Consider the following 8,394-nt stretch of genomic DNA (forward strand, 5'->3'; position numbering starts at 1 on the left):
CGTTTATTTATTTTTGAGACAGAGAGGGACAGAGCATGAATGGGGGAGGGTCAGAGAGAGAAGGAGACACAGAATCTGAAACAGGCTCCAGGCTCTGAGCGGTCAGCACAGAGCCCGACGTGGGGCTCAAACTCAGGGACCACGAGATCATGACCTGAGCCGCAGTCGGACGCTCAACCTACTGAGCCACCCAGGCGCCCCAATGCTTATTTATTTTTGAGACAGAGAGAGACAGAGTGTGAGTGGGGGAGGGGCAGAGAGAGAGAGGGAGACGCAGAATCCAAAGCAGGCTGTAGGCTCCCAGCTGTCAGCACAAACCCCGACGTGGGGCCCGAACTCACAACCGTGAGATCATGACCTGAGCCCAAGTTGGACACTTAACCGACTGAGCCACCCAGGTGCCCTACATATGGATTTTAAAGGCAACCTAAGGACAATTGCCTCTACCAAATACTTTCTCCTCCCTGCCTTCAAAGTTTTTCACTTCAAAACCAAGCTCAAATAGTGAAGAGATTGGAAGGTACATACCACCAAATTGTTATCAATGGTGGCTTTCAATGCCCTTCCTTTTCTGTATTTTCTAAAGTTGCAACATTTGTTATTTTTGGAAAGAAAATACAATCGAAGTTACATAGGAAAAAAACTCTCTAAAACCTCAATTTAAAGATCCTCTCCTGAGGGAAGTTTTCCCTGATCACACCTCTCAGTATGACTTAGGGATCCTCTTGTATCCACACAGTCACCCTGCATTTTTGTCACTCCTAGTCCATAGAAGCAGCAGGGGAACCATAAATGTGGATCTTCTTCCTTGGACTGCGAACTGGAGGGCGGGGACCATGTCTTAGTCATTTCTGAATCCCCAGCTCCAAACAAAATGCTTCGTGTTCAGTAAGAACTCAGAAAGTGTCTGTTGGATGAACAAATGGGTGAGGTTATCAAGTCGTGGGTAGGAAACAAGATGGAGGTCCATGGTCTAGAGCGCTGTGGTGGTAAAGGAGGCTGTGGGTCTTTAGTTATTGAAACTCAATTCTCAGGGTCCAGGACAGATCAGAGAGGAAATTTCATGCTGAGGCCTCTGGCCTTGGGCTAAAGCTTCTTAAGTTGACCTGGGCAAGATGAGAGGGGGAGGGTTGCAGAACCCGGAGTACAGCTGAGCCTGTTGGAAGGAGTTCAGTAACCCTAGGTGGGGAGTATCACAATTTGAAATTATCTATTGATTTGTTTGCTTTGTTACATGTCACCTCTTGTTAATGAGAGCACTCTATGAGGATAGGACCTTATCTGACTTGTATCACCAGGGCTCGGACCAATGCCTGGCACATAGATGACACTCAATAAATATTTGTTGAATTAATGTTGAATGAACGAACTCACTCTCCACCAAGCCCACGAGAAAGAGCTCAGATGCAGCTTTATTCATTCATCCTGTAAAATATAATTGACAATAGATCTGAAGAAACCCCAGTCAGCACATTCTTTACTCTGTGGGAAGGCGTGCTGCGGAAGCCAAAAGTAGATCTGAGAGTTGCTTGGTAAATACAGAGTTGGACTAAGGGGACTTGGAAGATCTTAAGAGACTGTGTCATTGAGCTGGGGCACCCTGATGAGTCATGCTTTCCTACATGAGGACAGACGTTCCTTGCCAAACAGGATCCTGCCTTGCCCAATGCTGCCATCTTTTCCTGTCACTGTGGGAGAAACACAGTCTGCCCCATTCCCCTTTCTCAGCAAGACTTATCAGTCCTAATGTTTCTTTCTTTCTTTCTTTTTTTTTTTTTTTAAGGCTTTCCCTCACATTACTGTGCCCAGGATTACAGAGTGTCCCTTGCTGGTTACATTTTCCACTGTGGCTTCCCAATGAGATTTTTGGCTATAATTCACATATCCTGCTAAAGATGAACCATTCTGGATCCCAGACTGAAACCTTCTACTATTCTAGTTGCAAAAGTTACTCGTTGTCCCTCTATCTCAATTTATCTTTAGAAAATGAAATAATAATACCTTTTCCATGTGTCCCACAGGCTATTACGCAAAAGAAATTGAAGACGATAAATAAGGGTGGCTCAGAAGTTGTGCTTCGATCCTTTTAATTAGAGTTCCATACCTGATTTGCCACTGATGAGCTACCGGACATTAAATAAGTCATTTTATCTGATACTTAGCCCATTGTCTTGTTCTTAATAAGCGGGAAATCCTCATATGGTTCTATCGCCATAGAGTGACCTGAGACACCTCCCTACTTTCCCAAGCAGCCTGAGGAAAAATAGTCGGTTGCTTTTTTACGTAACTAGTGGGCTTTTACTCTGTTGACTGTGTTATATAAACTTGAGACCAGGGGCACCTGGCTGGCTCAGTTGTTAGAGCATGCAACTCGTGATCTCAGGGTTGTGAGTTTGAGCCCCACATTGGGTGTAGAGATTACTAAAAAAAAAAATAAATAAATAAAATTAAAAAAAGAAAAAACTTGATAACACAGCTGAATGGTTTGAAAACAGAAGGGAATTTCAGAAGTTGGGTAGTAGGAGGGATGGAGAGAAGAGACTCCGCAATGGAGAAATTTTGAAAAAGAACAGGTCTAGCAAGACAACAAGACAAAAGAAGGGATCTAGTTAAGCTTGGCTATGCGATGCAATCCTCTTCTCCATCTTCCCATGAAACCTTCAGTATAATGTCATTAGTCATAAATAGTTTTTTTAAAGTTTATTTATTTTTGAGAGAGAGAGAGAGAGAGAGAGAGAGAGAATCCCCAGCAGGCTCCATGCTGTCAGTGCACGGCCCGACTCAGAATTCAAACTTACAAACTGTGAGATCATGACCTGAGCCAAAATCGAGAGTTGGCCACTTAACCGACTGAGCCACCCAGGCGCCCCCAGTCATAAATACTCTTGAATTTGAATGTATTAGGAGGAGACAAACAAGTGCCCAGTCTGGCCTTGATGCATATACGGTGTGTACAGGCAGTACAGGTAAAAGCCAATCATCTTCTGGTTATATAATTAAAAAATGAAGAGGTAAATTGTGTAGTCTTATGGGGTCTTACAGCTCTAATATTGTGTGATTCTATATATGGTATAAACAGGATGTTACCAGGAAATTCCTTTTTTTGTTTGTTTCTGAACTGTAGAATCTTTTTAGGCTTTATTACCTATCTTTTTTGTTAACTTCTTTTTATAGATTAAAAAAATGTAATTATAGTATAGTTGACATATAAACGTATAGTTTCAGGTGTAAATGTAGTGATTTGACAATTACATACTTTAGGACGTGCTTACCATGCTAAGTGTAGTTACCACCTGTCACCACACAAAGTTATTACAATATTATTGACTAGATTCCCTATCCTGTACCTTCTATCCCCATGACTTATTTATTTTATAACTGGAAGTGAATCCCCCCCCCTTCTTTTTAATGTAAGCTCTATGCCCAATGTGGGGCTTGAATAGAGGACCCCGAGTTCAAGAGTTGCATGCTCTCTGATTGAGCCAGCCAGGTACCTCAGGAAGTGTGTACCTCTTAATCCCCTTCACCTATTTCACCTATCTCCCCACCCTGCCTCCAGGAAGTTATGATGCAGTGGGTTAGGGTGAGGCTTGGAGATTCCCATTAAAAAAATTTCCCTAAATGATTATGATGCACACCAAACTTTGGGCATCATTGTACAAATACTTATCACATTCTGTGGTCAATGTTTAATTGCCCACACATGATCACTCTTCTCCCAGTCCTTAGCATGCAGTATTGCTGACAGAAGCAAATGGGGTGTGTTCAGAGAATGTAAATTCACATTAATATTATTCTGAGTGAAACATGCTTATAAAAATAATATATCAATGGGAAAAAGAATACAACAAATGGTGCTGGGACAGCAGGATATCCATATGCAAAAAAATGAAATTGGGCCCCTACCTCACACCATATATATATGGGCCATCCAGGCTCCCCTGCCTCACATCATATTAAAAGAAAAGAGAGAGAAAAAAAAAAAACTCAAAATAGATCATAGACCTAAATGTAGGAGGTAAAACTATAAAATTCTTAAAAAGCAGTACACAAGTAAATCTTCTTGACCTTGTCTGAGGCAATGGTTTTTAAGACATGATACCAAAAGCAGGAATGAGAGAAAAAAATGAAAGATAAATTAGACTGTCAAAATGTAAAACTTTTGGGCTTTAGTGCCCATACCATCAAGAAAATGAACAGAAACTCCACAGAATGGGAGAAAATATTTACAGATCATATATTTGATAAGACATTTGTATCCAGAACATATAAGTAACTTCTACAAATTAAAAAGACAACTCAGGGGCATCTGATAGGCTGAGGCAGTAGAGCATGTGACTCTTGATTGATCTCAAGGTTGTGAGTTCAAGCCCTATGTTAGGTGTAGAGCTTACATAAAGTAAAATAAAATAAAATAGAATAAAATAAAATATAATAAAATAAAATAAAATAAAATAAAATAAAATAAAATAAAATAAAATAAAGTAAAATAAAGAAGACAACCCAGTTGAAAACTGGGCAAAGAATTTGAATATACATTTTGCCAGAGAAGCTATACAAATGGGCAATAAGAACATGGAAAAATGCTCAACATCATTAATCATTAGGGAAATGCAAATCAAAACTACAATGAGATACCATTTCACCTCCTACTGGGATAGCTAAAATTAAAAGGAAGACAATAACATGTGCTGCTGAGGATGTAGAGAAACTAGAAGCCTTAGACATTGCTAGTAGGAATTTAATATTGTTCATTCAACTACTTTGAAAAAATAGTTTGGCGATTCCTCAAAAAATTAAACATGAAGCTATCACATGGCTCAGCAATTCCGTTCCTAAGTATGTACCCAAGAGAACTGAAACATATATTCACACAAAAACATAAACACATAAATGTTCATAGCAGCATAATCCATAATCACCAAAAAGTAGAAACAATGCAAATATGCATCAACGATAAATGTACACACAAAATGTGATGTAGCCATAAAATGAAATATCAGTTACCCATAAAAGAATAAAGTACTGGGGCAGCTGGGTGGCCCAGTCGGTTAAGTGTCTGACTCTTGATTTTAGCTCAGGTCATGATATCACGGTTCGTGAGTTCGAGCCCCACATTGGGCTGTGCGCTGACAGTGTGGAGCCTGCCTGGGATTCTCTCTCCCTCCCCCTCTGTATCTTCCTTGCTTGTGCTCTCTCTCTCAAAATAAATACATAAACTTAAAAAAAAAGAGAGAATGAAGTACGGATTCATCCTACAACATGTGTGAGCCTTGAAAACATTATGCTAAGTGAAAGAAGTAAGTCATAAAAAGCCATATATTGTATGATTTCATTGAAAAATTTTTGTTAATGTTTATTTATTATTGAGACAGAGCATGACTGTGGGAGGGGCAGAGAGAGGAGGAGACACAGAATCTGAAGCAGACTCCAGGCTCTCAGCTGTCAGCACAGAGCCAGATGTGGTGCTCGAACTTGTCAACTGTGAGATCATGACCTGAGCCGAAGTCAGACACTCAACTGACTGAGCCACCCAGGCGCCCCTGTATGATTTCATTTATACCAAATGTCCAGAATAGGCAAGTTCATGAAGACAGAAAGTAGATTAGTGGTCGGTAGGGGTTAAAGGAAGGTTGGGAGGTGGGTGTTGGGGAGTCACTGCTAATAGATACAGTTCCTTTTGGGGGTGATGAAATGTTCTAAAATATGATTGTAGTAAGAGTTGCACAACTCTGTGACTATACCCAAAATCATTGGATTGTATACTTTAATATACATTATGGTATGTAGATTAGATCTCAATAAAGTTTTATAGGGTGCCTCGGTGACTCAGTCGGTTGTGTCTGACTCTTGATTTCAGCTCAGATCATGATTTCATGGTAGTGGGACCGAGTCCCGAGTTGGGCTCCATGCTGAGTGTGAAGCCTGCTTGAGATTCTCTCTCTCTCTCTCTCTCTCTCTCTCTCTCTCTCTCTCTCTGCCCCTGTGCCACTCAAAGTAAATAAACATTAGAAAATAATAAGGTTGTTATAAAAATAGTGCAGCATACACAGTATGATCATACAAAAATTCTACATGAAACACAACATTTTAGATTACACATTCCATTGCTCAACCCAAAACACACTGTATTAGTCAGTGCTTTTGCAAGTGACAGAAATCCGGCTTAAACCGGTTTATAAAAAGAATACAATGTATTGGCTCATGTAGCCAGAAATTACAGGGGTTGTTGGCTTTAGGCAAAGCTAGGTTTAGTGGCTCCAATGATGTCATCCAAGAATCCTTTCTTTCCATCTCTCAGCTCTGCTATCTATCTTCTATGTTGGTTTCTTTCTCAGGTAGACTCCTTACATGTGGTGGCAAGATGGCCACCGATGTCTACAGGATTACAACCTTCCAAGTTAGCAAGCTTTGCCTTTCAACAACAACTCAGGATTAGATTTTGACTGTATATGGGTGCCCTTGGAGTGTGACTGGCCCAGCTTTATGGTAGGGGACAAACTATAGTGAGTTATAGTTTGATGCTACACATTTCAAAATTAGGTTACTTAAAATAAATGACCTTTGGGTGTTTTGGAAAAGAAACATGGGTACTTGGAACCAACATTAATCTACATGGACAGATGGATCAAAACTCCTAATTAAAAAAAATAATACGTGGAGTTTTGATTTCAATGATCAGAAGCAACTAGGTGCGAATGTCCAGAATCAAGACACAAGAGCAGGGCTTGGTCGCAGGCCTGAAACCTTTGCTATCAGCCCAATGTGAGCAGGAAAGGCAAGGTGAAGGCAATGTCAAGGCTAGGGGAAGGAAACCGATGTGTGCTGTGCACTTACTAAGTGCTTTACATGCACTACTTTGTTGGACCTTCACAACAAACCTGCAAGGTAGGGATTTCGATTTCTATTTTACTGATGACAAAACTCAGGGTCAGAGACATTAGTGACTAGCCCAAGGTCACATATCCCTAAGTCTCCATATTTCCACTGGAGACAAATTGGTCTCCATATTTCCCCAGACACGGGCTTTTCTGGGCTTGAGCCTAGGGATGGAATCCTCCTCTCCAGGAGAGGAGCAGCGTCTTTATATTTTTTCTGCTTTTCACCGGAAGTAAATCCTAGAATCTCCTAGAGAAGGAAGACTTCCTTTGCAGATAGTAGGTGTCCAGCTCATTTTTTCTCTGTCCCAGGAAGAGTCCAGGGTCCTGTCCACGTCTCCAACAGCTGGGAGGTGGTCTTTTGACTCCCTTCAGGGTTCAAGTTTCAGGCAGGAGGTTGCTGCTTTGGATGACAAGGGAGGTGCCAAGGTGGGAACCCCAGGTAAGAGTGAGGGAACAAGAAGCCATCCACTGAGGAGGAAGCTGGGATGGGGCAGGGCTGGGCTGGGCTGGCCCAACCGGTTCAGACCAGCCAGGAAAGGGCAAGTCATATCTGGCTCAGCAGTGGGGGCTGGGCCGGGGGAGTGGCGCTGACTCAGGGCCTGGCAAGTCAGGTGACAGCCCAAGGACAGCTGTTGCCTGGGTGTTTTTAGAAAACTTTGGCTGCCAGAGACTCTCTCTTGGGCTGCTTCTGTACCTCCTCAGAAAGAGGCAGAGAAAATGAGGGCATCTTCTTTATAATAAGCTCTAGGCATGGAGAATTAATATCTGGCTATACTCTGTTGATCCTTGCCAAAATTATACCTGGAAAACAGGAGCCGAAATTAGCCAAGAGGTCTCTTAATGCCCCCCCTTTTTTGTTTGTTTGTTTTGTTGTTTTGTTTTGTTTTGTTTGTTTGAGAGACACAGAGAGAGAACCAGTGGAGGAAAGGGGCAAAGGGGGCGGGGGGGAGAGAGAGAGAGAGAGAGAGAGAGAGAGAGAGAGAGAGAGAGAGAGAACCTTAAGCAGGTGCCACGCTCAGCACAGAGACCGACTTGGGGTTCAATCCCATGACCCCGGGCTCATGACCTAAGCCAAAAATCAAGAGTCAGATGCTCAACCAACTGAGCCACCCAGGCTCTTGTGGATTCCTTTTGAATCCTCTGAAGATCATTAAGGTTTTCCTCTTAGATCTTTTCAGGTTCCTTGTCAAGAATCCAGGATAGAGGTTAAGAGAGTAGGTGTTGAGGTCTGTCGGATCTGGAATCAAAACCCAACCTTATCATTTATTATTTGTACAGCTTTATTCAAGTTTCTTAGCTTAAAAGAAAGTAAAACATAATTTTAATTGTGGGAAATTTCAAATGTATCCGTATTAGACATAACAGTACGATGAACTTCCGCATATCTATTATGCAGCTTGAGCAATTACCAGCCTGTGGTCAATCTTGATTCATCTCCCACCCCTCTAGTTAGTTTGCAGGAGATCCCAGGCATCATCCATTCCACCCCTCTCAACTTCTTCAAACTTCAAAC

At 41.7% G+C, this 8,394-nt stretch overlaps 1 long non-coding RNA gene across 1 annotated transcript in view; it reads left to right on the forward strand.

Annotated features, from left to right (window-relative positions):
* Positions 1-2,161, forward strand: part of LOC121044213 (uncharacterized) — a 12,857-nt gene extending 10,696 nt beyond the window's left edge. Inside the window, exon 3 of the long non-coding RNA XR_005797205.1 lies at positions 2,022-2,161. This is a non-coding gene — a long non-coding RNA (uncharacterized LOC121044213). The remainder of the gene's footprint in view (positions 1-2,021) is intronic.
* Positions 2,162-8,394: the final 6,233 nt, after the last annotated feature.

This window comes from Herpailurus yagouaroundi, unplaced genomic scaffold, assembly GCF_014898765.1.
Source record: "Herpailurus yagouaroundi ecotype Mexico unplaced genomic scaffold, PumYag 188, whole genome shotgun sequence".
NCBI classification, from domain to species: domain Eukaryota; kingdom Metazoa; phylum Chordata; class Mammalia; order Carnivora; family Felidae; genus Herpailurus; species Herpailurus yagouaroundi.